The sequence below is a fragment of the Artemia franciscana genome, chromosome 10 (assembly GCF_032884065.1).
Source record: "Artemia franciscana chromosome 10, ASM3288406v1, whole genome shotgun sequence".
Taxonomy (NCBI): domain Eukaryota; kingdom Metazoa; phylum Arthropoda; class Branchiopoda; order Anostraca; family Artemiidae; genus Artemia; species Artemia franciscana.
Genome location: NC_088872.1, coordinates 8,326,339 through 8,352,546, shown reverse-complemented (window position 1 = coordinate 8,352,546; position 26,208 = coordinate 8,326,339). Strand labels below are relative to the sequence as shown.

Here is a 26,208-nt window from a genome sequence, read left to right as displayed (position 1 = left end):
GTTCATCGTTTTCGTCAAGCACGCAACAGAAGTAAAAGTGCAGAGGTACCACAGCAGGGAAAGTCCACGGTGGGAAAACCGTATAAATGTGAAGTGAATAGTGAAGAAATTAAAAGTGATTTCCCCTTGGGCCTTCAAGTCTATCCAATAGAATAATTGATGGGTAACTAGATTCTCGTAACTCAACCTTTTTCGATTAATGTTTAATGAAAATCAATATCAAAAGCTTCAAGAAGGGACATTCAGATAAATAATACAAGACAAACAGACAAGATTAATTTCAGATAAATAATACAAGCCAAAGAGACAAGATTAATCGGAATCGGACTGTTCACGTGTGTCACAAACAATATCTTTGGCCGGACCATACACAATGCTTTGGTTCAAAACGTTATAGTCACGAGAAGAGGCACTAGCCTTCACTTTGAGTACACGCTTGACTAGTCCGGGTTCTAGCTCTAGCACTGACTTGCCCGAGTCAAGCCCTCTTGAAGAATTGCGCTTAAGGCCACACTTGGTTTTCAGTGTTGCCGAAAGAGTCACTGCACTCAGTCGGTTTCGCTTATCAGTTTTCACTTCCTTGAGCAAACTGAAGAGACGCTCGGCAATAACGTTTGAGAAAAGGAGTGAGAAAAAGTACTGAACCATTTTCCCGACATTTGGTAACATCCGACTACCATTTGGTGACTTCGTTTGCAAGATGTGGCGCCAGTAAACGACAATGCCCATGTCATCTACGTCAGGGAGATCGACAGTACTAGGTAGAGCTACACTCGGTATAGACCGCCATTCCTGATCTAGCTTTGCTTTATTCCAAAGCGCAGAATCGTAGTAATCGAAGAACTGACGAAGACTGGGAACTTTCAGTTCATAACTAGAGCTACGGGTAAGCAAGTGTACCAGGTCGTAGATCTTTTCAGAGAATGGAAAACGGTCAAGAATTTGTTGAACAGCTTCAACGTAGAAATCCCTCGCGGAGCGACGAATTCGGAGACTTTCCGCTACAAAACGGCCACTGGTAACTTCTATCGTTTCGAGCCCCACAAGGAAATCGTACCCTTTGTAGCCGATATAGACATTTTCGTCGGGAAGATAGTTCACTTCGTCATGCGGATTGATGTCAAAAGGGTTGACTGTTCTAACATATGAAGGCTTCATAAAGTTCATGGCTAATGTCCGAAGAAGTTTTTCCCCCTGGGTTTTCATGAGGTGAAATAGGGGTTTTTCAGACTGGAAGATGCTGTTGAACTCATTCAGCTCTCCCAACAGTATGGGTTGTTTAGTGTCATTCTTACATGATCATTAACATGCGAGGGATCATCAAGTACCAACGAGTCCCAGTACAACGTAAGAGTATCCCACTGTTCGAGAATACGGCGTGCACAGTTTTGAAACGACAACCAGCGTGTTGGAGCCAAAGCAAGGAATCTGTGCTGTTCCACTTGACTAAAGACTTGAAATTCCTTCCTATATGCATCTTGGCGTTTTGCACTGTGCCTGAAGTGATTGCACACAGTTCGACATAGATCTTCGAGGCTCTTGGACAGTTTTTTGCAAGCAGGACTTGCAACTAGGGCACACAGATGGCAGCTACATTTCACAACTGTAACCCAGGGATATTTCCCTTCAACAAGTGTTTTGACTGAGTGGTTTATCCCCATCATAGCATTCGTTGTGTCAGAGCAGAATCCGACCCAGTTTTGTAGAGGAACACCTGCCTTCTTGACATCATCCATCACCTTCACTAGCTGGTTGAATAGACCAGACGCTGATCCGTCGCTGCATTCGACAAGAGCGAGCAAATCTACCTGCACATTCATTGCTTCGTCACAAAAGCTGACAAAAACAGCAAGTTGTTTGGCTACACAGGAATCTGTGGTCTCGTCAATTACTACGGAGAAAAGATTCGTTTCCAGGCTTTCAAGAAGATTTTCATGAAAATGAGGGGCCAACGCTTGTCGAGCTATATTAGTTGCTTTAGTTCTACCAAGAGTGGCCTGGCATAGAAGATCTGGGCCTGGCATACTTTTCACAAGTTTCAGCAAGTCTTCAGAAAGCGAATAGGGTAGATCGTGCTCAACGAGAAATGTCACTAGCTTCGCTTCAACAGTGGCCACTCTTTCGATTTTTGAATCACCAGAAAAATAAAGACTCAATGGCATGGTCTTAGAAGACGAAGTTATCCATGCTTTCTTATTTTCTTCGTGAGCTTTGGTCTGTTTGTGCCTTTTTGCGTCCTGTTTCCATTTTTTACAAACGAAATCCTTTTTGCAGTAAACACAGTGAGATAAATCCACTGTTTTGACCGGTCTGCACCTTTCCTTTTCGTAGCCATTCATTAAAGTCAGATTCTCTTTCCTACTCAGTCTTGTATCTTTGGTCTGCCCTTTTCTTTGTGATCCTCGGTTGTTTGTTGGAGGGTTCACTATCGTCTGAGTCTTTATCACCGTCCTCATATTCCTGATCGATATCTATCACTTCTGCCATTATGTTGTAACACGTTTGGTCTATAAACAAGAGAAATATTTAGCTATTATGTCCTTTCTTTCATGGATTGACTCGCTGGTGAAAGAAACGAACCTGGATTAGTTTAATTTCTTCCACTGCCAGCCTGCTGAGAACCCTTTGTTCTTTCCGGATAAATCCTTCGCCGGGAATCTGGCCAAAACCAGAAAGTTAGTTAAAAGTAAAAAGTTTTATTTGAAGTTGATAAGATGTTCGATTTCGGGGTAAGAGGGCATGCTGAAACCGTATATGACAATCGTTTTTTAGCCGGACATATATTTCGTCCAGAATCCGGCTGAAACCGGATAATTTGTTATACGTATATTTTTTATTTGAAGTTGACTAGATGGTGGAAATAGGGGTAAGGACTCAAGGAGATACGCTAAATTTGTTTCTGAGCTTCAATTTTTCGCCAGACAAGTAGCTCCGGAATTTCGGCGAAACTGGAAAATGGCAGAAGGCAGGATCGTTTCGATCGGTATCGTCAAAATAAATATGACTTATAGAGGTAAACACACATACTGAATCCAAATCTGATCTTGGTTTTCTCAGAGGATTAGCCATTTGGCCTTAATCTGTTTCTAGATCTTTAAGAGTAAAAATGTTCAAGGAGTTTGGCGAAGACTGGATCTAGCGAAGACAAAACCCAATGTCTGGATTAAATACTGAATTTTTGGGATCACATAGAACCTTTGGTCTTGTTTTTTCATTGCCCAGGCACGTTCAGAAGCACCAAACTTGCCAAAGCACTGAACCCCCCAACTCCTCCAAAGAGAGCAGACCCAGTCTGGTTATTTCAATCATGTATCTAGGACTTGTGCTTATTCATCCCATCACGTTTCATCCTGATCTTTCCACTCACTCTAGGCATTTTCCACTGGTTTCTCTCTCCAATTCCCCCCAATATCACCAGATCTAGTCAGGACTTAAAATAAGAGCTCTGAAGTTTAAAATAAGATCCTTCTAAATATCAAATTTCATTACAAGCCATTCACCCCTTTGTAAGTTAAAAATACCTCAATTTTTCTATTTTTTCTGAATTAACCATCCCTCGACTCCCCCAGATATTTGAACTGGGGAAGAGAATATTTCTAATTAAATCTGGTCTGATTTCTGAACAATTGATGTGACCTGAAATTTTGCTTGGTAAAATGCTAGTCTATCTACTGTTTGCTATCTTGGAAAAGCCTAGGGTAATAAAATGTAACTTTAAGGGACGGGTCTACAGACTAAAAGCATGTACCAGAAAGGTATTTTGATGTACCTACCATCACTCCTCCCTCTAGAGGGCTCTGACCTTTGATGACCTTTAAAATCTTTGTTATATAAAAGAGAAACCTTACAAAATAGATTTTTTGCTTAAATGAAGTACAACAAAACTATTTTCAGCTTCACAACTTTGCTCAATACCAATTTATGAGGTTTTAAAGATCCACAAAAACATTTCCTAAATTTAGAAATAAATCACAGATATGGCTTAAAATGTAACTCAAACAACAGGGAATTGCATTTTCAGAACTAAAACCAGAGAAAAAGAAACTGTTAACTGAAAATTAAGGTAAAATGTTGTTTTTCCAAAGTTTCAATAGGTATAGGACCTATCAAATAGGCAAATGTTGAAGCCTTAGAAATCAGAGGAGGGTGAACATAAAAGCTTGGCAATACCTTCCCAGAGTATTTTTTTTTTTACCAGGATTTGCAAGACTACTGACAGTTTCTTTTTTCTAACCTAATCCCTTTCCAAGATAGCAACAAGTAGCAACTCTAAAATTTTACCATTTTGCTCAAATGACAGGAATTACAATATCAAAACTAAAAGCACAGAACAAGAAATTAAAACTGAAATTTATGCTATAATGTACTTGTATCCTCATTCTAATCTAGGTAGGCTATAGAAGTGACAAACAGGCTATATTATTTTTCGTAGTGTTTTGTTCTGAGCATGTTCAGCATTTTGATCCAACCCATCAATAAGTTACCACTTGATGCCTTTTTTATGCTCTTTACAAATACACTAATAACTTCTACCACAAATTCAGATTCAAGTACATTTTAACCTAACCTAACGTTATTATAAATAGTTTTAGCACTGATAAAATGTAGTATTATTTTGCTGAAAATAACACAGAGAAAACATAGTACTATTTTGTTGGAAATGAGAGATAACTTGTATTTCCATTGAAAATTTGTCATTTTTAGAGCTTAAAAAGTGCTTAAATTTGAAAATGTGGTAGAAGCAATTATCATATTTGCAAAGAACGTAAGAAAAGGCATCAAGTGGCATGCTTGCTTGTTTGGCAAGTCAGTTATATGAACTGTCATACTTTTGTTTTGTCATTTTTAAGAGCTAAAAAAATGCTTAAATCTGAATTTGCACTAGAAGCGATTATTATATTCCTAAAGAGCATATAAAAAGGCATCAAGTGGTATATTTACTTTTTATGAAAGCTAGTTATATGGTTTGCTCCAAATTTATCAAAAGACAGAGCAGCAACACACAAAGGTCTGGAGTAGAACAGCATATGTCCACAGGGAGATACGTTGGAAAGACAGTTTGCAAATTATACGTATATCTACTTATAATTATTTTGGATCATAGCAATTTCTAAAGCCATTCCCCATTCAACGCAGTCTTTTAAAGATCTTTTGTTCAACCACGTTTCCTTCTGTTTAACAACAATTATTTTTTCAAAGTTTCAATGGATATAGACCTGTCAAGTAGGGAAATTTTGAAGACTTAGAAATCAGAGGAGGGTGAACACGGAAGCTTGGAAATACCTTCCCAGAGTAGGTCTAAGTTTTTTGCCCAGGATTTACTTGGCTATTCATTCTCCTAACCAAACCCCTTTCTAAGATAGCAAAGCTAGAATTTTACTATTTTGCTCAAATAGTAGAAATTGCATTATCAAAGCTAAAAGCATAGAACTAGAATTTAAAAACTGAAATTTAAGCTATAATGTACAATCGTCCTCATTTTAGATAGCTTCGAAGACCACACTGCCTTTCCATGACGAAAGTAAAACAGTTCAAAATAGGGATGATACCTTTTTATTGACAGTGAATAGATATAAAATTATTTAACTGGATATTTCGAACACATATACAGTGTTCATCATCATCATACAGTGTTCATATATGTGTTCGAAATATCCAGTTAAATAATTTTATATCTATTCACTGTCAATAAAAAGGTATCATCCCTATTTTGAACTGTTTTACTTTCGTCCTCATTTTAATCTTAGTAGGCTAAAGAACAGTCAAATAGGCTATATTATTTATTTGTAGTGTTTTATTCAGAGCATGCAGTGTTTCGAGTAAAGCACATAAATGTCTGGAATAGCACAGTTTATAACCACAGACACAGGGAGACATGCTGCAGCAGATATATAGTTTGCAAATTATACTTTTATCTTTAAACTATGTTATGTCTTTTAAGTATCTTTTTGTTCTAGCATGTTTCCTTCTGTAAAACCACTATTAGAGACCTTCGATTATTTTGACTCCTTCGTAACACTAAAATATAAATTATATACTTACAAAAAAAAAGATTGAAAAAGATAATTCTAAAATTAATCTACATCAACGGCCATTTTTGTCTAATGTTTGATTGAAATGAAGAAGTGTTAAACACTTCTGAAAACACTTGGACTGAGCTAACAGAGGTCATGAAGTCATGAGATGAACTGAGAAACTCAAATGTCAAAGTTTCGTCAAACTCGCAAAAATAACTCAACCCCCTTCGAACACACTGGCCTCCCAGAGGACAAGCTGGCGACTGACGGGTCATTAATTAAGGTCTGTAGTTGACTTCCGCGAAACTTTGAAATCCCCATTTATGCAACAAAGACATTTGCAAAAGATCAGAAACTTAAAGTTGGACAAATTTTACATACGGGAACAAATGCGGTATAAAAAGCCATTTCGCGGCATAATCGCGGCGTGCGGCATGATCAAAATTTTATGCGGCATTTCTCTCAAAATCACGGCGTAATGCCACAAAATGCGGCATAAGTGGCAACAATGGTCTGAACGCTACTTATTCTCCGGACTCAGTTTAAACCGGTTACAACTAACTAATACTTCACTGAATCGCTCAAGAAACATCCGAGGGGTTAGTCCCTTGGTCTAATTTATTCTCACGCGCTCCAATTACAGCTACATCTAGTGTTTTGAGGGGAATTTTTGACTTCAGAACACACAACAAAATATGTAAAGTATTTGAAGGGACTACAGCCAGCAAGTATACATTATAGAAATAAGTTTCTGATTGTTGAATAGAATATTTTTTGCTCTATTTTTTGATACCCCACAACAACAGTGTCAAGTATAGCAATTTAGAATGTAAACCCGAAGCAGGTTTTATAATTATTTTGGAATTATAAAAAAAATAATTGTCGGCTTTAAGATTTAATTAGATCAAAATACTCACCAAATTTTTTTTATATCTGTTAAAATAAAAACCGTCGGAATCACTAATTCAGGACAGTCAGGCAAACTCCAAATGTTTAACATGGGAGGTATAGGAAGATTCCTTGAGAGCCCGTCCTGCTTTAATAACTATGTCTTTGGAGATAACATGACCCCCCCCCCCCAAAGCCCCTGGGGAAAGGTCTTTAAATTATTAAATTTGTCCATTGTTTCCGTATAGTATCTGTTGGGAAGTATGCATACATATTTAGGGTGGGGAGGGGAGGACAACATTTCTGCTGGGGGGATTTTGCATAGGAAGAATTTTCCATGGAGGGAAGTTTCCAGGGGGTGAACTTTTCAGGAGAAAGTTTACACTGGGGAAATTTACCAGATTTCCTTTACGAAATTTCTTTATATGTCTTGCTTTCTCATTATCAATTCAATTTTACGCGTGGAGATGTTAAATGTAATTGCCCGGGGTAAATTTTTGCCAGGATTGAATTGTTCAGAGGATATTTCAGTGGGGAGGGGATTTTTCCGTGGAAGCAGAAACAGATATTCTGATCGTTTTTTTTTAACGGTCAAAAATTAAATTATAAAAAAATAGTTTATTTCAATTGAAAGTAAGGAACAACATTAAAACTTAAAACGAACAGAAATTATTACGTATATAAGGGGCGTCTCCCCGTCCTTAACACCTCGCTCTTTAAGTTAAAGTTTTAAGTCCCAGTTATTTCAAAAACAACTACTGAAACACAGGGGTTGTTTAATTAGAATAATAAGCAACTTTTTTTAAAGTTCCGAAAAACTTTAACGTGAGGAGCGAGGTGTTGATGAGGGTGCAAACCCCCTCATATACGTAATACTTTCGGTTCGTTTTAAGTTTTAATTTTGCTCCTTACTTTCAGTTGAATAAACATGTTTTTTTTTTAATCTTTAATCATGGATATAAATGACTACCCGCATAGGTGGCTCAACTCTTTTGAAAAATGAAGAAAATATGCCCAAAGTTACTCAATAGCAAAAAGTCGTCTACCCAGGGGCGGATCCAGGATTTTCTTTAGCGAGGAGCGCATAATAGGTTGCTTCGATAAACTTGCAAGCAAAGAAATACCAGCAATTCAAAAGGAACCTCAACAATTATGCGTCGTAGGTAGGTAGTAGAAATGGTCATAAATTTAATCTAAAATCTGGTGAGGGTTAAAGTTCTAATAAAATTGTTGAAATTTAAATACTATAAAAATATTGATAAAAAAATAGTACGTTACAAAAACTACCCCGCAATGAAAAACTAAAAAGCTGTTCACCATCTATAAAAAAAAATATTTAATGCTTTCTGCATAATTTTTCGCCTTTGCACTTCCGACCACTATAGAGAGTGAGTTAAGCTTTTTATTGTAAAAAAAAAAAAAAAAAAAAAAAGGTCTTGAACCATCTTTTGGGGTCATAAGTTTCTTTGTGACACAGGTTGAACCATATAGCATGTCGCCTAACTTTGTGGCATCGCTTAGTAATTATGATAGTAATGAAGAGTAGGAAATGAGGATTAAGATACAACTTTTATATTCATAAAAGATCTGTTAAACATTAAATATTTATTCTTTTAGTGGTGTAACAAGAAAAATAGAACAAAGAGACAGAAATACATAGAAGACATTTAAAACGAGGGTCTTAAGTACAAATAATAAAGCATTATCTAGTCATTATTTCTTTTTAAAATAATGTTTTAATAAACAATGTCAACTTTGACGAAATATAAGAATTTTCTAATCAAAATTTAACTTTTCATAACAACATAGCGGATCTTTCCACTTTTTAAAGTTTTGTATATTTTGCTTAAATTACAGAATTCACAGTTTTATAAGAACGAAAAAGTCTATTTCTTAACTTCTACTCCCCTATTTCTTTATTTCATATCTATTTATTACACGGTCAATCTCTACCTAAATATTTCGGTGAATGTTAATAATGGCTAGTGCTATCAGTCTAGAGTCCTGTCAGTTTTGAGCTCGAGGTTAGTATTTCCTCTTCTATTCATCCTAAAATATTCGAATTAAGACCAAAATCGTCAGAAAAATATGAACTCTAATAAAGACGCATGTAGGTATGTGCTTCAAACTAAGTATATGATTCGAAATACTTCTTAAAAAATAAGCAAATACGTGTTTGTTATTTTTGTATTTGATAGGTATAGATTGGGGATTTAAATTCTCAGGGTTTTAAGCTGTGGTAGATTTCTAATTATTTTTCTTAATCTTGAGATTTCCACATATTCAATGTAAACGTTCAAATCTCGACATGTCTTTTGAGCACAAAAATAAAAATTTGAAACATCGGCTCGGATTTAGCGTTAAATAAGACAATAGTCCTGTAAAAATTTTGATTTTTAAACAACCAATAATGGAAATATGATTGGATGGCATGCATCAAAATAAGTACAGAATTCCTCAGCGGTAAATATAGCAGTTTATACAATTTTATTAACAAATATATGCAACGCCTATACAAAAACATAACTATATTTTGTGAATGGTTGGTATTGAGAAAGTGAAAAATTCTGAAATAATATTGTAGTTGTATCATACTTGTCCCCATAGTTCATCATAGCCCACTTTTTCAAGCAGAACCTCCAATGACGTTCTGCTGGACCCTATGTTTGAGTAAGAAGCACTTAAAAGTGAAGATGACCGAGATAAACGAATCCATGGCTTTAGCTTAAATTAACCTTTAGCAAAAATATGGCTAAAATATACTAATCAAACAGTTCGTGGTAATCAAACGTAATTAAGGAGCGACCCAGTTCAATAGTAGCCAAAACTCTAAAAACGAAATTTTGATACAAATAGATATATCAATGAATTGGCTTTTTATGCTGATTTTAAATATATAAATTTCACTAAGTTCAGTATTACCTACCACAGGTTACAAGCCTGAGAAAATTTTCATAGTTTAAAAAAAAAGAGGAAACACCCCCTAAAAGTCAAGTGATATTAATGAAAACCACACCATCGGAATCAGCGTATCAGATAACCCGGATACATAGGTTTCAAGTTCCTATCTGCAAAAATATTTTTTCCAGGGATGATTGTATCGACCCAGTGGTCCTAAAATATCGGGAGAGGGCTCATTCGAACGGAAATTAAGAGTTCTAGTGCCCTTTTCATGCGACAAAACTGGAGGGCAGCTAGGCGCCCTCCTCCGCCACTGTTTCCCTAATCTTCCGATCAAAATGTTGATAGTCATTTTGTTTATCATAGTTGAAAGTCCCAATAACTATGCCTTTGGGTATAACATGCCCCCCACAGCCCCAGGGGAAAGATCTTTAAGTTATAAAATTTGCCCATTGTTTACGCATAGTTTTACAATAGGGATGCATGCATACATTTTCGGGAGGGGGGACAAATTTTCTGCTGGGGGGTTTTCCACGGGGAAATTTTCCAGGGAGTGAACTTGCCAGGGAAAATTATAAACTACGAAAACTTGCCAGAATTCTTATACAAAATTCTTTTCATATGTCTTGTTTTCTCTTTTCAGTCTCAATTTTACGCGCAGAGTGGTCGAGAGTAATTGTCCATGGTAACTTTTCACCGGGATTGAACTGTCTAGATGATATTTCCATTTGGAGGAGGGGAATTCTCCGTGGAGGTGGGGCTAGATTTCCTGGCGTTTTTTAAAAAGCAATCAGAAATTAAATTAAAGACAAAACAAGTTTTTTTTTTAACTGAAAATAACGAGCAACATTAAAACTTAAAACGAACAGAAATTGTTACGCATATGAAGGGGGTTGTCCCTCCTCAACACATCACTTTTTACGCTAAAGTTTGAATTTAGTCCCAATTATGTAAGATGACTCGTGAAACACAAAGGCCGTTTAATCAAACAGTTCGTGGTAACGAACTGTAGTAAGGAGCGACCCGGCTCAATAGTAAACGAAACTCTACAAAACAGAATTTTGATGCTAAAATATACATCAAAAGAATCGGATTTTCATGCTGATTTTAAATATATAAGTTTCATCAAATTTAATCTTTGTCATCAAAAGTTACGAGCCTGAGAAAATTTGCCTTATTTTGGAAAATAGGGGGAAACAACCCCTAAAAGCAATAGAATCTTAACGAAAATCACACCATCACATTTGGCGTATCACAGAACCCTATAGCAAAAATTTCAAGCTCCTATCTACAAAAATGTGGAATTTCGTATTTTTTGCCAGAAGACAAATCACGGGTGCGTGTTTATTTGTTTTTTTTTTTTTCCAGGGGTCATCGTATCGACCAAGTGGTCCTAGAATGTCGCAAGAGGGCTCATTCTAACGGAAATGAAAAGTTCTAGTGCCCTTTTTAAGTGACCGAAAAAATTGGAGGGCACCTAGGCCCCCTCCCACGCTCATTTTTTATCCAAAGTCAACGGATCAAAATTTTGAGATAGCCATTTTTTTTGCATAGTCAAAAACCATAATAACTATGTCTTTGGGAATGACTTACTCCCCCACAGTCCCTGGGGGAGGGGCTGCAAGTTACAAACTTTGACCAGTGTTTACATATAATAATGGTTATTGGGAATTGTACAGACCTTTTCAGGGGATTTTTTTTGATTTTGGGGGTTGGGTTGTGGGTTTGAGGGGAGGGGGCTATGTGGGAGGACCTTTCCTTTGAGAAATATGTCATGGGGGAACAGAAATTCAATGAAAAGGGCGCAGGATTTTCTAAAATTACTATAAAAAACAATGAAAAAATAAACATGAAAACGTTTTTTCAATTGAAAGTAAGGAGTAGCATTGAAACTTAAAACGAACAGAGATTATTACGCATATGAGGGGTTCTAAAAATACTTTAGCATAAAGAGCGAGGTATTTAGGAGGAGATAAATACCTCGCTCTTTATGCTATAGTGTTTTTAGTAATTTCAATTATTTATTCTACGGCCTTTCTGATTCAGGGGTCTTTCTTAAAGAATTGGGACAAAACTTACGATTTAGTGTAAAGAGCGGGGTATTAACGAGGGTACAAACCCCCTCAGATACATAATAAAAATTTAAGAATATAAAAGTTTGTTACGTAAGTTAATTCTTAAGTTACGTATATTTTTTACTAATAAAAATATTCGTTAAAAATTAAAATTTATAGTTGCCTTTTTATGTAACCGAAAAATTGCAGGGCAACTATGCCTCTTTCCCCACTCTTTATCTCTCAAAATCGTCTGATAAAAACTAAGAGAAAGCCATTTAGCCAAAAAAGGAATTAATATACAAATTTCATTTTAATAATTGATGTGTGGAGAACCAAAATCAAACATGCATTAATTCAAAAACGTTCAGAAATTACATAAAAAAAACTATTTTTTTTAACTGAAAGTAAGGAGCGACATTAAAACTTAAAACGAACAGAAATTACTCCTTATATGAAATGGGTTGTCCCCTCCGCAATCCCTCGCTCTTTACGCTAATGTTTGTCTCTTTGCCACAATTCTGTTTTTTAAAACAATTAAAAGCTTTAGCGTAAAGAGCGAGGGATTGCGGAGGGGACAACCCATTTCATATACGGAGTAATTTCTCTTCGTTTTAAGTTTTAATGTCGCTCCTTACTTTCAGTTAAAAAAACTAGTTTTTTTTATGTAATTAGAATAATAAGACGCTTTTTTAAAATCATTAAAAACTTTAGCGTAAAGAGTTAGGTGTTGAGGAGGGGGCAACGCCCTTCATATACGTAATAATTTCTGTCCGTTTTAAGCTTTAATGTTGCTCCTTACCTTCAGTAGAAAAAACTCGTTTTTTTTTTTAATTTAATTTGTATTAGGCATAGGTGGTCTGGTAATTGTATATTACATAAAACACGCTCGAGAAGTGAAGAATGGTGACAATAAAATATAATGAAATTAGAATACTCTATTAGCAAAATTGTGAAGGTCATTTGTGAATTACCAAATTGGGAGCTTCGGCATCAGCTGACCGTCTCAAAGACAAAGAAAAGTTCATTGTTAACGCAATTCTTGGCCTAGTTCATTATTAATGCAATTCTTGAGGACACCGGTTAGTTTAATTTGACTAGTAATAGAATATAATGTCTCACCGTGGATGTTCAAATTAAGATCTGGGATTTGCCAAGGACCGAGGAACAGGCAAATATATTTTTCCAGGATAAGGGGTTGTTGCCCAAAACAAAACACTGCGTCCTGGGAGCATGTTTCCAAGTTGTAATTTTCACAATTTTGCTAATAAAGTATTCTATTTTCATCATATTTTGTTTTTTTCATTAGTATTAACCAAGCTTTACTTATTAAGTGGGTTTTATATAATAAACAAGTATCGGTGGTCTTCTCTCCACTTTATTGTACCATCACACAAAAACCAATTTCTGTTTTTTTTTTTTTTTTTAGCAAAACTGAAGATATTTTCACGTGATATTTCACGTCAGAGTTGCCATATTCCTCTTTCTAGCAAAAGCTCTTGCATTCCAATTCGATACTTCAATATTAAAATCAAATAAGTTTCTATCAAAATCAAAAAATTTAAGAAATCTCCACCGAAATTAAATCTCCACCGAATTATTTCTCAAAACCAAATTCGTTGTTTTCTAACATAACTTTACAGTAAAGTTGGGGAAAAAATTAATCAGAGGTTTTTATTCAACTCTAGATACTTATTTATTTATTGATGAAGATATTTGAATAAGACATATGTCAAAACAGGGGGAGGGGGGCACTAAACAGTCTTTACTGTGCAGGTAACCAACATTTTACTTGGTTAAATACAGAGAAACTAAGTGAATTTTTGGAAGCATTTGAAGAAAAGAGGGCTGGAATAGAAATATAATTAAACGTCACAATATACGATTTAAATAAATATGATATTTCCATGAAAAGAGGGACCTCCGATAAAAGCTACAAGATGAGAAACTTCACGTTAAAATGCACAAACGATAAGAATTTGAACCAAAAATACTCGTCAAACTAAAGAAAGCTTAGAAAAATTTTGTGAAATCACAAATACCATGTTAAAATTCACTAACGATAAGAAATTTTGGATCAAAAGTACTTCTTAAACTAAAAAAAACTTAGAAAAATTTAGTGAAATCACAAATACCATGTTAAAATGTACCAGCGATAAGAAATGTGGACCAAAAGTACTCGTCAAACTAAAGAAAACTTAGAAAAATTTGGTGAAGTCACAAATACCATGCTGTTCCTGCAGCAGCGGCTATAATCCCCCGTCTCCCTATGCGTATATCCTGGTTGACGAGCATTGACATAAGTCTTTTTATTTAATTTTTTGGACGTGTCTTTACAATTAAAATTTATTGTTAGTGTCACATGTTGCCTTGTCAAATGGAACAACTTTGACTCACCACCACAGGATAATCCTTCTAGGGCTTCCGGTAGCCCGGCAGTGGATACAACAGCAAAACTCCCTTGTAATTCTGGCAGTGCATTACGTCTCCCGGTCCGTCCACACACTAAAAAGTCCCTATTGAGCAAGTCCTGATCAATATTTGTTGTTTCGGTCATCATAGGTCACGTTCATTGCCCTGAAAGGAAATATACCTTTTGAACAATATCATAAACAAATGTTCAGTAATGCTACTCTATTCTGTCATTGGTAAACTGATGTTACGGTCACCAAGGCCTGAACCATACTGAGTGGAAGAAGTGTTCAAAGTGTTTGCTTACCGCCGAGTCTGCTTTGAAAAGTTAGGAAACACCTTTGAAAATAGCCAGGCTTCTCTGACAAATAATTAAATCGGGGATACTTTGCTTGAAAAGGAAAATTATCCAGCTGAGCTGGATTTTGTGAGAAAAAAAAAATGGATTAAATATTGAAGAAGGTTCAAGTGCTTTATCCAAGGAGAAAGTTTCAATTGGAACACAATTTTCAATTTAGAATCTGACAACCCACTTTCAACTGTCTGAGATGTCAATTGGATTGTCGATTTCGTCAATTGTCATACGTGTCAACTAGCCTACCACATTCGATTGTCAATGAAGATATACAGTCTCGATCAAGGTCACAGTTAATAATTCAGTGTTCAAGAATCCAACTGACAATGAAAAAAAATTTTTGACAAAATTAGCTTTTTCACAATTTATAAAAAAAAGAATCACATACAATGAAGGCTTATGGCCCTTTACTTAGAAAACGCTAGAGGGCTGCCTTAGATATTTTGTTTCTATTGACATAGGATCGTTCTCTGTTTTATGTTAATTAAAATCAAACTCTGTAAAAACTGATGTCAATTGAATTGTCAATTGTCATATATTTCAAGCTACGTTCAATTACCAATGAAGATACACAACCTAAACTCCAGGCCATTGTTTATAATTCAGCATTCAAGAAACCAATAATCAACAAAAAAACATGACAAAACATAAATACATTGAATACTTATTGTACTTTACTTAGGCAACGCTTGAACGCTTAAGTTTTGCTCAAGAAAAGTAAAGAGCAATATTAGAACCTAAAGGGAGTAGTGATACTAATTTTGTAGCCATTTTTTAAAGTACTTTTGTTGAGTTGTTTGTGTTTTAGACACACAAAAAAAATAGTCACATAAAGCTGTACATGCGTAACGGATTGTTTTGGGGTTTCGAGATTAGCTGAAAAGGTTCTCAAATTTAAGCTTTTGAGCTAGGAGTTATAACTTTGTTCTGCAGCGGGATTTGTGTTTTGGAAAAAAGAAGTTTGAATGCTTAAATATACTTACTGGTGAATTGTATGCTAAATTTAACTATATTTTCCGACTAATTCTGGCAACTGTTCTTTACTGCAACTAATTTTTAAACTCCATGTTGTTTAATCTTTGTCGTTTTTGCCAAAAAAAAATTAAAACTACTGTGAAAAAAGCTAAGGGTGCTAAAATACTTTTAAAGTCAGTATCCAAAACTGTATTAGAAAAATCTTAAACAGTTCAACTTTTTTTTTCGGCACGAAAACTTTCCTCAGAAAGAAATAAAAAGTATTAATATGTGCAAAGGAAAATTGCCATTGCATTTTCGAATTCAGAATAAGAAGTTCTTTCAGAATTTCTTCCTAGCCAAATCTTAAGCAAAAAATTTCCACGTTGATCCGTAATTTAATCTTTTCAAAAGTCTATGCCGAACCAGGGTCTTGAACTCGCTGTTATACACTCGGGTTGTAGCGAATAAAAATCGAGCTTGATCATCGACTTTTAGCTCGATTACAAACCATGGTTTTAGGCGTCCCCACTCAGGAAAAATACCCACGTAAAAATACATCCACGCTGACTGTAAATTATTCCCAAAAATTTTCTCCCCGCTGAATGTTCCTCCAGACAATCTCCCTCCCTGCAGAAAACTCCTCCGCAAAAACTGTCTATATGTTTTCGAATAACAAGTACTGCCTGTAAGCAAAGGACAAATTATAAAACTTAGTAACAGTAAACCGAAAAATGAGCAAAATTTACTCCGCATTGGAGGGGATTGCCCCTTCCTCCTCCCCACCACCACTTCATGATCGCAGAAACTTCGGGGGGTGTTCATTCAATCAGAAACTGAGAGTTCTAATCCGTTCTTTAGGAGACAAGAGCGATTGAAGACCAACCAATTGAGAGAAATTATTTCCACGGGGGGGGGGGTATTTTCCAGGAGCTACACGCCGGCCACCATATAATGCCCTGTGATAGTGCAGTTGGTTTGACCTTAGCTTGGTGATATGGGACCCAGAGATCAATCTTTGCTGCAGCAAAATACTGCAGGGCTGAAGCAAGGACCTTAGTAATCAAGAAGTGTTGTTAGTATTACTATTTGTAGTAACACACTACAGGGCAATTACAGGGACCTTAGTAGTCAAGAAGCATTCTTAATCCACTTTTTTGTGTAGATACTTCTTGATATATTACGTATAGCCTAGGCTATGTGGTTTATTTGAAGCTTCTCATAAGTTGTCTGCTATTTGCTATATGCTAATGGCTAAACGATTTATTCACTTTATGGATAGCTTTATTAACTGATGCCATTCACTGGACAGCCTAGGTATAGACTTGTCATCTACACAATATACTTCTATATACTTCTAATATACTTCTTGATATATTACGTATAGCCTAGGCTATGTGGTTTATTTGAAGCTTCTCATAAGTTGTCTGCTATTTGCTATATGCTAATGGCTAAACGATTTATTCACTTTATGGATAGCTTTATTAACTGATGCCATTCACTGGACAGCCTAGGTATAGACTTGTCATCTACACAATCTTCTCATCCCTAGAAATGAGAAAAGATTAGAAACTACATCCCGATAACATTTTAGGGGGGTTTAGGCCCTGAATTCATCCCTGAAATTTTTATTGGCAAATTAATAGGTGATCACATAATTTAGCTTGGATGAAAGTGAATACATCACTTGATCCCTTTATAATAATTTAATAATTGCTTATGTGGGAAATTACATTTTTAGCCCTTTAAAGTCTAAAAGGGCTCAAAATAGCCCATAAAACCAAAGTTAAAATGTGTTTCTAAAAAAAAGGCTAATGAGAAAAAATTGTCATTTGTAGCTGATTCAGGAATGGTCATTGTCATTTTCATTAGCCAATAGTAAAATTTTATTACAAAAAAAGGTTTGCATAAAAATGAAAAAAGCCAGTAAAAGAGTCAGGTTTGCTGTGCTGCCATTTTCGAGGGGTTTCAGGAATTAAAGAACTAAGAATTAAAGAAAACTAATTAACTAATAATTAAATAAACTAATTTAAACTTATTTATAACTAACAATTAATTATTATAAACTAATAAACTATTTTAAACTAATGATTATACTAATAATTAAATTAACTAATTTAAACTAATTTATAAACTAATTAATTAATTTTAGCTTAGTTTTTAATTCCTTAGTTCTTTTTTAATTCCTCCTAATTTGTTTTCAAAATAACAGTTTACTATTAAGACTAGGGAAAGAAATAATTATCATTCCTGAATCAGCTGCAAAGGGAATTTTTTGTGGTAAAATTCTAAACAAACTACTTTTTGCAACCTTGGGAAGGGGTTAGGTTAGGAAAATGAAACTTTCAAGAATGGATCTACAGACTAAAGTATGACCCAATAAGGTATTTAGAAGAACCAACCTCTACTCCTTCTCCCTCAAGAGGTTAATGACCTTTGAAAATCTTTCTGTTATAAAAGTTAAACCTTGCAAAATAGACCTACTTCTTAAATAAAGTAAAAGAAAAGTATTTTCAGCTTCACAACTTTGCTCACAATCCCAATTTATGAGAATTCAAAGATCTGTAAAAAAAAATTCCAAAATTTAGGGGGGAAAGACATTGATATGGCTTAAAATTCTACTCAGGTAGCAGGAATTGTATTTGCAAAACTAAAAAAGAGCTAAAAGCTCATACGGCACTTGTGACGAGGCAAGAAGAGCTAAGAGCCAAGAGATCATATGGTATGAGCTCTAACAAAATTCTATGAATCAATAGAGTGATTTAAAAAGGAAAATAAGAGGCTTAATGCCGGTTGGGATTTTAAATAAGAGCTCTGAGTCATGATGTCCTTCTAAATATCAAAATTCATTAAGATCCGATCACCCACTCGCAAGTTATAAATACCTATTTTTTCTAAGTTTTCCTCTCCCTTTAGCCCCCCAGATGGTCGAATTTGGGAAAACGACTTTATCAAGTCAAATTGTGCAGCTCCCTGACACGCCTACCAATTTTCATCTTCCTAGCACGTCCAGAAGCACCATACTCGCTAAATCACTGAACCCCTTCCCCCAACTCCCCCAAAGAGAGGGAATCCAGTACGGTTCTGTCAATCACGTATCAAGGACATTTACTTATTCTATCCACCAAGCTTCATCCCGATTCCTCCACTCCAAGTGTTTTCCAAGATTTCGCCCTCCAACTCTCCCCCAATGTCAAAAGATCTGGTCGGGATTTGAAATAAGAGCTCTGAGTCATGAATTCCTTCTAAATATCAAATTTCATTAAGATCCGATCACCTATTCGTAAGATAAAAATATCCCATTTTCACATTTTGCAAGAATTCCGGTTTTCCCCTCCGATTCCCCCCCAATGTCACAGGATCCGGTCGGAATTTAAAATTAGAGCTTTAAAGCACAAGATCCTTCTAAATATCAAATTTCATTAAGATCTGGTCACCTTTTCGTAAGTTACAAATACCTCAATTTTCAAAATTACCCCACCCCCCACCAACTCCACCAAAGAGAGCAGATCCGGTCTGGTTATGTCAGTCACGTATCTTAGACAGGTTTCTATTCTTCTCATCCAGTTTCATCCTGATCTGACCGCTTTAAGTATTTTCTAAGATTTCTGGTCCCCTCAACTGCCCCCCTAATGACGCTGGATCCGCTTGAGATTTAAAATAAGAGATCTGAGTTACGAAGTCCTTCTAAATATGAAATTTCATGAAGATCCGATCACTCCTTTGTAAGTTAAAAATACCTCATTTTTTCTAATTTTTCAGAATTACCCCTCCCCCAATAGAGTGGATCCGTTCCAATTAGTTAAATCACGTATTCAAGACTTCTGCTTATTTTTCCCACCACGTTTCATCGCGATCCCTCCAATCTAAGCGTTTTCCATGATTTTAGGTTCCCCCACCCCAAACTCCCCCCAATGTCACCATATCCGGTCGGGATTTAAAATAAGAGCTTTTAGACACAATATCCTTCTAGATATCAAATTTCATTGAGATCCGATCACCCGTACGTAAGTTAAAAATACCTCATTTTTTCTAATTTTTCAGAATTACCCCCCCCCCCCCAAACTACCGCAAAGAGAGCGGATCCGTTCCTGTTATGTCAATCATGTATCTAGGACTTGAGCCTATTTTTACCACCAAGTTTCATCCCGATCCCTCCACTCTAAGTGTTTTCCAAGTTTTAGGTTCCCCCTCCTAACTTCCCCCCCCCCTCATTGTCACCAGATCAGGTCGGGATTTAAAATAAGATCTATGAGACACGATATCCTTCTAAATATCAAATTTCATTGAGATCCGATCACCCATTCATAAGTTAAAAATACCTCATTTTTTCTAATTTTTCGGAATTACCCCCCCCCCCTCACAACTACCCCAAAGAGAGCGGATCCGTTCCGGTTATGTCAATAATGTATCTAGGACTTGCGTTTATTTTTCCCACCAAGTTTCATCCTGATCTCTCCACTCTAAGTGTTTTCCAAGTTTTAGGTTTCCCCCTCCTAACTCCCCCCAATGTCACCAGATCCGGTCGGGATTTAAAATAAGACCGCTTTGAGACATGATATCCTTCTAAATATCAAATTTCATTGAGATCCGATCACCCGTTCGTAAGTTAAAAAATACCTCATTTTTTCTAATTTTTCAGAATTAACCCCCCCCCCCCCAAACTACCGCAAAGAGAGCGGATCCATTCCTGTTATTTCAATCATGTATCTAGGACTTGTGCCTATTTTTACCACCAAGTTTCATCCCGATCCCTCCACTCTAAGTGTTTTCCAAGTTTTAGGTTCCCCCTCCTAACGCCTCCCCCTCATTGTCACCAGATCAGGTCGGGATTTAAAATAAGATCTATGAGACACGATATCCTTCTAAATATCAAATTTCATTGAGATCCGATCACCCGTTCATAAGTTAAAAATACCTCATTTTTTTCTAATTTTTCAGAATTACCCCCCCCCCCCCCAACTACCCCAAAGAGAGCGGATCCGTTCCGGTTATGTCAATGATGTATCTAGGACTTGCGTTTATTTTTCCCACCAAGTTTCATCCTGATCCCTCCACTCTAAGTGTTTCCAAGTTTTAGGTTTCCCCCTCCTAACTCCCCCCAATGTCACCAGATCCGGTCGGGATTTAAAATAAGACCGCTTTGAGACATGATATCCTTCTAAATATCAAATTTCATTGAGATCCGATCACCCGTTCGTAAGTTAAAAATACCTCATTTTTTCTAATTTTTCAGAATTAACCCCCCCCCCCCAAACTACCGCAAAGAGAGCGGATCCATTCCTGTTATGTCAATCATGTATCTAGGACTTGTGCCTATTTTTACCACCAAGTTTCATCCCGATCCCTCCACTCTAAGTGTTTTCCAAGTTTTAGGTTCTCCCTCCTAACTCCCCCCCCCCTCATTGTCACCAGATCAGGTCGGGATTTGAAATAAGATCTATGAGACACGATATCCTTCTAAATATCAAATTTCATTGAGATCCGATCACCCGTTCATAAGTTAAAAATACCTCATTTTTTCTAATTTTTCAGAATTACCCCCCCCCCCCAACTACCCCAAAGAGAGCGGATCCGTTCTGGTTATGTCAATCATGTATCTAGGACTTGCGTTTATTTTTCCCACCAAGTTTCATCCTGATCCCTCCACTCTAAGTGTTTTCCAAGTTTTAGGTTTTCCCCTCCCAACCCCCCCCCAAGTTACCCGATCCGGTTGGGATTTAAAATAAGAGCTCTGAGACAAGATATCCTTCTAAATATTAAATTTCATTGACATCCGATCACCTGTTCATAATTTAAAAATACCTCATTTTTTCTAATTTTTCAGAATTAACCCCCCCCCCCAACTACCTCAAAGAGAGCGAATCCGTTCCAGTTATGTCAATCATGTATCTAGGACTTGTTCTTATTTTTCCCATCAAGTTTAATCCTGATCCCTCCACTCTAAGTGTTTTCCAAGGTTTTATGTTTTCCCCTCCCAACTCCCCCCAATGTCACCAGATCCAGTCGGGATTTAAAACAACAGCTTTGAGACATGATATCCTTCCAAGCATCAAATTTCATTAAGATCTGATCAACCGTTCAAAAGTTCAAAATACTTCAGTTTTTCCATTTTTCTGAATTAACAGGCCCCCCACTCCCGCCCCCCCCCCAGATGGTCAAATTGGGAAAACGACTATTTATAATTTAATCTGGTCCGGTCCCTGATACGCCTGCCAAATTTCATCGTCCTAGCTTACCTGGAAGTGCCTAAAGTAGCAAAACCAGGATTGAAAGACTGACAGAATTTGTGATTGCTATGTCACTTGGTTAATACCAAGTGCCATAAGCAGAGGAAAAGAAATTCAGATAGCTCAGAAACAAACTTACCTCTAGAATTGGAATTTCATCCTGAAAATGACATACATTTCTACCACAAAATCAATTTTAAGTCAATTATAGACCATCAAAGAGGATAGATTTTTCTCTTATTTAAGATATGGCTTGTATACCTGTGTTTACATTAATCTTGTTAAAACTGGTTTATCCATAAATTGAATTAACAGTAACAAAAATGCATGGGAAATGTATAATATGGGCTATAGGCTATATTTGGGTAAGATTAGGTTAAAACTGAATTTACAATGGAAACAAATGTCATATTTGGATTCAGGATGAAATTTTGATTCTAAACTTTAGAAATCAGAAGAGGGCTAATATAGTAGCTTGTCAATACTGTCCCAGAGTATTCTTTTTTTTTTTGGCCCTGGAATCATTGCTGAAAGTTTCATTTTCCTTAACCTCGACCCTTTCCAAGATAGTACAAAGTAGCTCATCTAAAATTTTACCTTTTTTCTCACTAGACAATTTTTTTAAACATGTTTTTAAATTGTTGGGTACTAGGGACTGTTTTACCTTTTTGGGTTCCATAAAGGGATCAAAATGTAATTTCCCCTAGGAGTCATTATTAAATTATTAAAGAATATACAAAAGGCATCAAGTGATGTATTCACTTCTATCCTAGCTAAATTATGCAGTCAACTACAAATTTATAATTTTATTTGGTAAAATTCTAGTTTAGTTGCTTTTTGCTATCATGGAAAGGGGTTAGGTTAGGAAATGAAACTTTCAGTAATGAGTCCAGGGCCAAAAACATACTCTGGGAAAGTATTTTTAAGCTTCTATGTTAACCCTCTTCTGATTTCCAAGTCTAAGAAAATTGCCCACTTTACAGGTTCATACATATTGAAATTTTGACATATTAACATTTTTCCATATTTTCAGTTTATCAGTTTCATTTTCTCTAGTTTTAGTTCTGCAAACGCAATTCTTGTTATTTGAGTAGGCCTTGGATTTTAAGCTATATGAATGTTTCCTAAATTTAGAAAATGGATTTGCAGATCTTTGAAACCTCATAAATTGGGATTGAGCAAAGTTAAGAAGCTGAAAACAGTTTTCTTGTATTTTACTTAAGTAGAAGGTCTAGGGTAAAAGACCAATTTTCTTTGGCATTGCAGAGAAATAGAAATGGGTTTTGGACTGCCCATAATTTACTACAGAATGGTGCAATGTGAGGGCAGTAACAAGAACCCCACCTTCTGGGTCAAATTTTCATTAATAATTTGCCAGCATAAATTGAAAATGTGGTCTCTGTTTTGACAAGCAATGGAAAAGAAACAAATATATTCAATATTTGTGATTTATAGAATAAATATCAAGCAATAAAAGTTACATTTTTAGAATCAGAAATCAGCTTTCTGTTAATAGGCCTATGTGAATGAAACTGAAACATTAAAAATGATATACATGTCAAAATAGGGGTAAATATTTTGCAGTCCATATAATTGACTTACCAATAAAGTGAACCTACCACTCAATGCCTTTTTTATATTCTTTATGAATATAATAATTGCTTTATAGAAATAGAAATGGGTTTTGAACTGCCCATAATTTACTACAGAATGGTGCAATGTGAGGGCAGTAACAAGAACCCCACCTTCTGGGTCAAATTTTCATTAATAATTTGCCATGCCTTTTTTATATTCTTTATGAATATAATAATTGCTTCTATTGCAACTCTAAATTTAAGCACTTTTTGAGCTCTTAAAAATGATGAATTTTCAATTAAAGTATGAGTTATTGGTCAATTTTGACAAAATAATACTACATTTCCTTGGTGCCAAAATTATTTATAGTTAGGGTAAAATTCTAGTTAATTGACTTCTTGCTATCTCAGAAAGGGTTTAGGTTAGGAAAATGGAACTTTCAGGGATGAATCTACAGATCAAAGTATGTCCTGGGAAGGTATTATGAAGCAACTACCTCCACTCCTTCTCCCTCTAGAGGTCCCTGACCTTGATAACCTTTAAAAATATGTGTGTTATAAAAGTGAAACCTTGCAAAATAGATCTTCTGCTTAATTGAAGTACAACAAAATTGTTTTCAGCTTCATAACTTTGCTCAATTCCATTTTATAAGGTTTTAAAGATATGCAAATACATTTCCTAAATTTTAAACAAAAAACTGAGATATGGCTCAAAATTTTACTCAAATGACAGGAATTGCATTTTCAGAACTAAAGGCAGAGAAAAAGCAACTGGTAACAAAATTATTTAAAATGCTGTTTTGTCAAAATTTCAATAGGTATTGACCTGTCATGTAGGCAAATTTCAAGGCCCTCTAGAGGGAGAAGGAGTGGAGGTTGGTACTTTAAAATACCTTCCTGGGACATACTTTAGCCTGTAGACCCGTCTCTGAAAGTTTTATTTTCCTAACCTAAACCCTTTCCGAGATAGCAAGAAGTCAATAAACTAGATTTTTACCATAGTTAGGTTGTGTTAGTTTAGGTGAAAAGGGCTTAAATTTGAATTTATAATAAAAGCAATTTAGTTTTACATAATTTTGCTCAATTGGATACTAGTGTTTTACCCTATTTTGCAAGGATTAACTTTTAAAGCACAGAGATTTTTAAGTTGTCAAAGGTCAGTACCCTATAGGGAGAAGAAGTAGTGGTGGTAGGTATCTTAAGATACCTTCCTGGGATATAGGCCTACTTTAGTTTGTAGACCCATCCCTGGAAGTTTATTTTCCTTACCCAATCCCTTTCCAGGATAATAAAAAGAAGCTAAACTAGAAATTTACCTTTCTTTCAACTATCTTAGCTACTTTTCAAGATAGCAAGAAGCCCCTCAACTAGAAATTATTCTATAGAAGTCATATTGGTATATCCCCAATTGTGACTTGGCTTAAAAGGTATCCCCTATAGCTACATAGCTGAAACTTTTTAACGATTTCAAAGAGCTGTGAATTGATTGTTTAATGAAGCCTTATTCTGAATGTATCATATTGTACACTTACTAAGGTTAATTATGTTGCCCATCCTTAACTTTGTCAGGAGTATGCTCTGGAGGAATTTTTCTATTAGAGTTACTATAAGTTTTTGATGAAGATAGATGGTAGGCTAAACTGGTACCTTCAACTTGAAAACGCCTGGTCTAATCGTTTTCTACGTCGTCTTAGCAAGGCCTGTAAGTGAGCCTTATCATATCAAAGCTGTTTTAAGTCAAAGGAATTTGAAAACTAATTTTTTATGCCTTTACCATTTCCTTGAATTTATACCGTTTCTGCTCGATGTTGAAGAGGGAACGCACGAGTAATTGTTGAGTTTATTCTCTCTTATGTAGAATTTATATAGGTAACATTAGCGAGTCAGGAATAGTCAAGGGGACGAAAATGCTAAAGTTCTTGACATATTTTTATTCTAGTCTACTCAAAATGAAGAAGTCCCACCAATCCTATACAAGAGGACATGCAAAGAAACTTTCTAAATGCCACGTGAATACAAGAATGCGTCAAAACTTCTGCTCCAAAAGAGTCATCAACGACTGGAATTCCCTCTCTGAGTCTACAGTGTCAGCAACTTTACCTATAACTTTTAAGAAGTCACTGGATAACAAGTGGTCATGCAGGAACCGGAAATACTGCTGGGATGATTCAGATCACTAACATGTGCCAGCCATCATCATTCACGGAGCAATACAGATCCATTGGACCCTATCGCTCCAAAGTGCGATTAAGGTAATTTGTTTTGCTTCTCAATACTCAGGTTACATATGAAAACTGAAAATTTTTTACCGCCGTAGTTATGCGGAAAGTTGAAAATTTTAAAACTTTGGTTATCTCTCGTTGAAAATCTTACACATTGATTTCAACCGGGAACCAAACAAGCCGTAAATAGGACACATCGTGCACTTTACTTGATAAATCAGATAAAAACAACGCTTTATTTGGTTCTCTCTTTATCCGATCCCCCGTAGAAAACTTTTATTAATGTATCTACCAATATTTTCTTCAGGTCTAGCAAAAAACTTGTGTGGTTGTTTGAAAGTTTGACACTTGGAAAATTTTTACAAAATGAGGAAATTTTATGTGACCTTTATCTGATACTCAAAAAAGAAAGTAAAAACACTACTTTCAAGATTAACCAACTAAAATTTAAAATGATCGTTAAATGCCAATCAAAATAATTCATCTTTACCTATTTTTCGAAGAAATCAGCCTTAAAGCCTATTTATAGACGGTAACTAGTACTATGCATTCCCCCCAACAACTAACCCATTTTTTTATAAGGTTTGACCTTTTGTCACAA

General features: G+C 35.7%; 1 long non-coding RNA gene across 1 annotated transcript in view; it reads right to left on the bottom strand.

The window, feature by feature from the left end:
* The window catches only part of LOC136031736 (uncharacterized), a 52,661-nt gene extending 27,611 nt beyond the window's left edge, over nt 1-25,050 (bottom strand). The window contains exons 1-2 of the long non-coding RNA XR_010618571.1: nt 24,918-25,050; nt 14,258-14,437 (exon numbers count right to left, since the gene is read on the bottom strand). This is a non-coding gene — a long non-coding RNA (uncharacterized LOC136031736). The remainder of the gene's footprint in view (nt 1-14,257; nt 14,438-24,917) is intronic.
* Between the last annotated feature and the right edge of the window lie 1,158 nt (nt 25,051-26,208).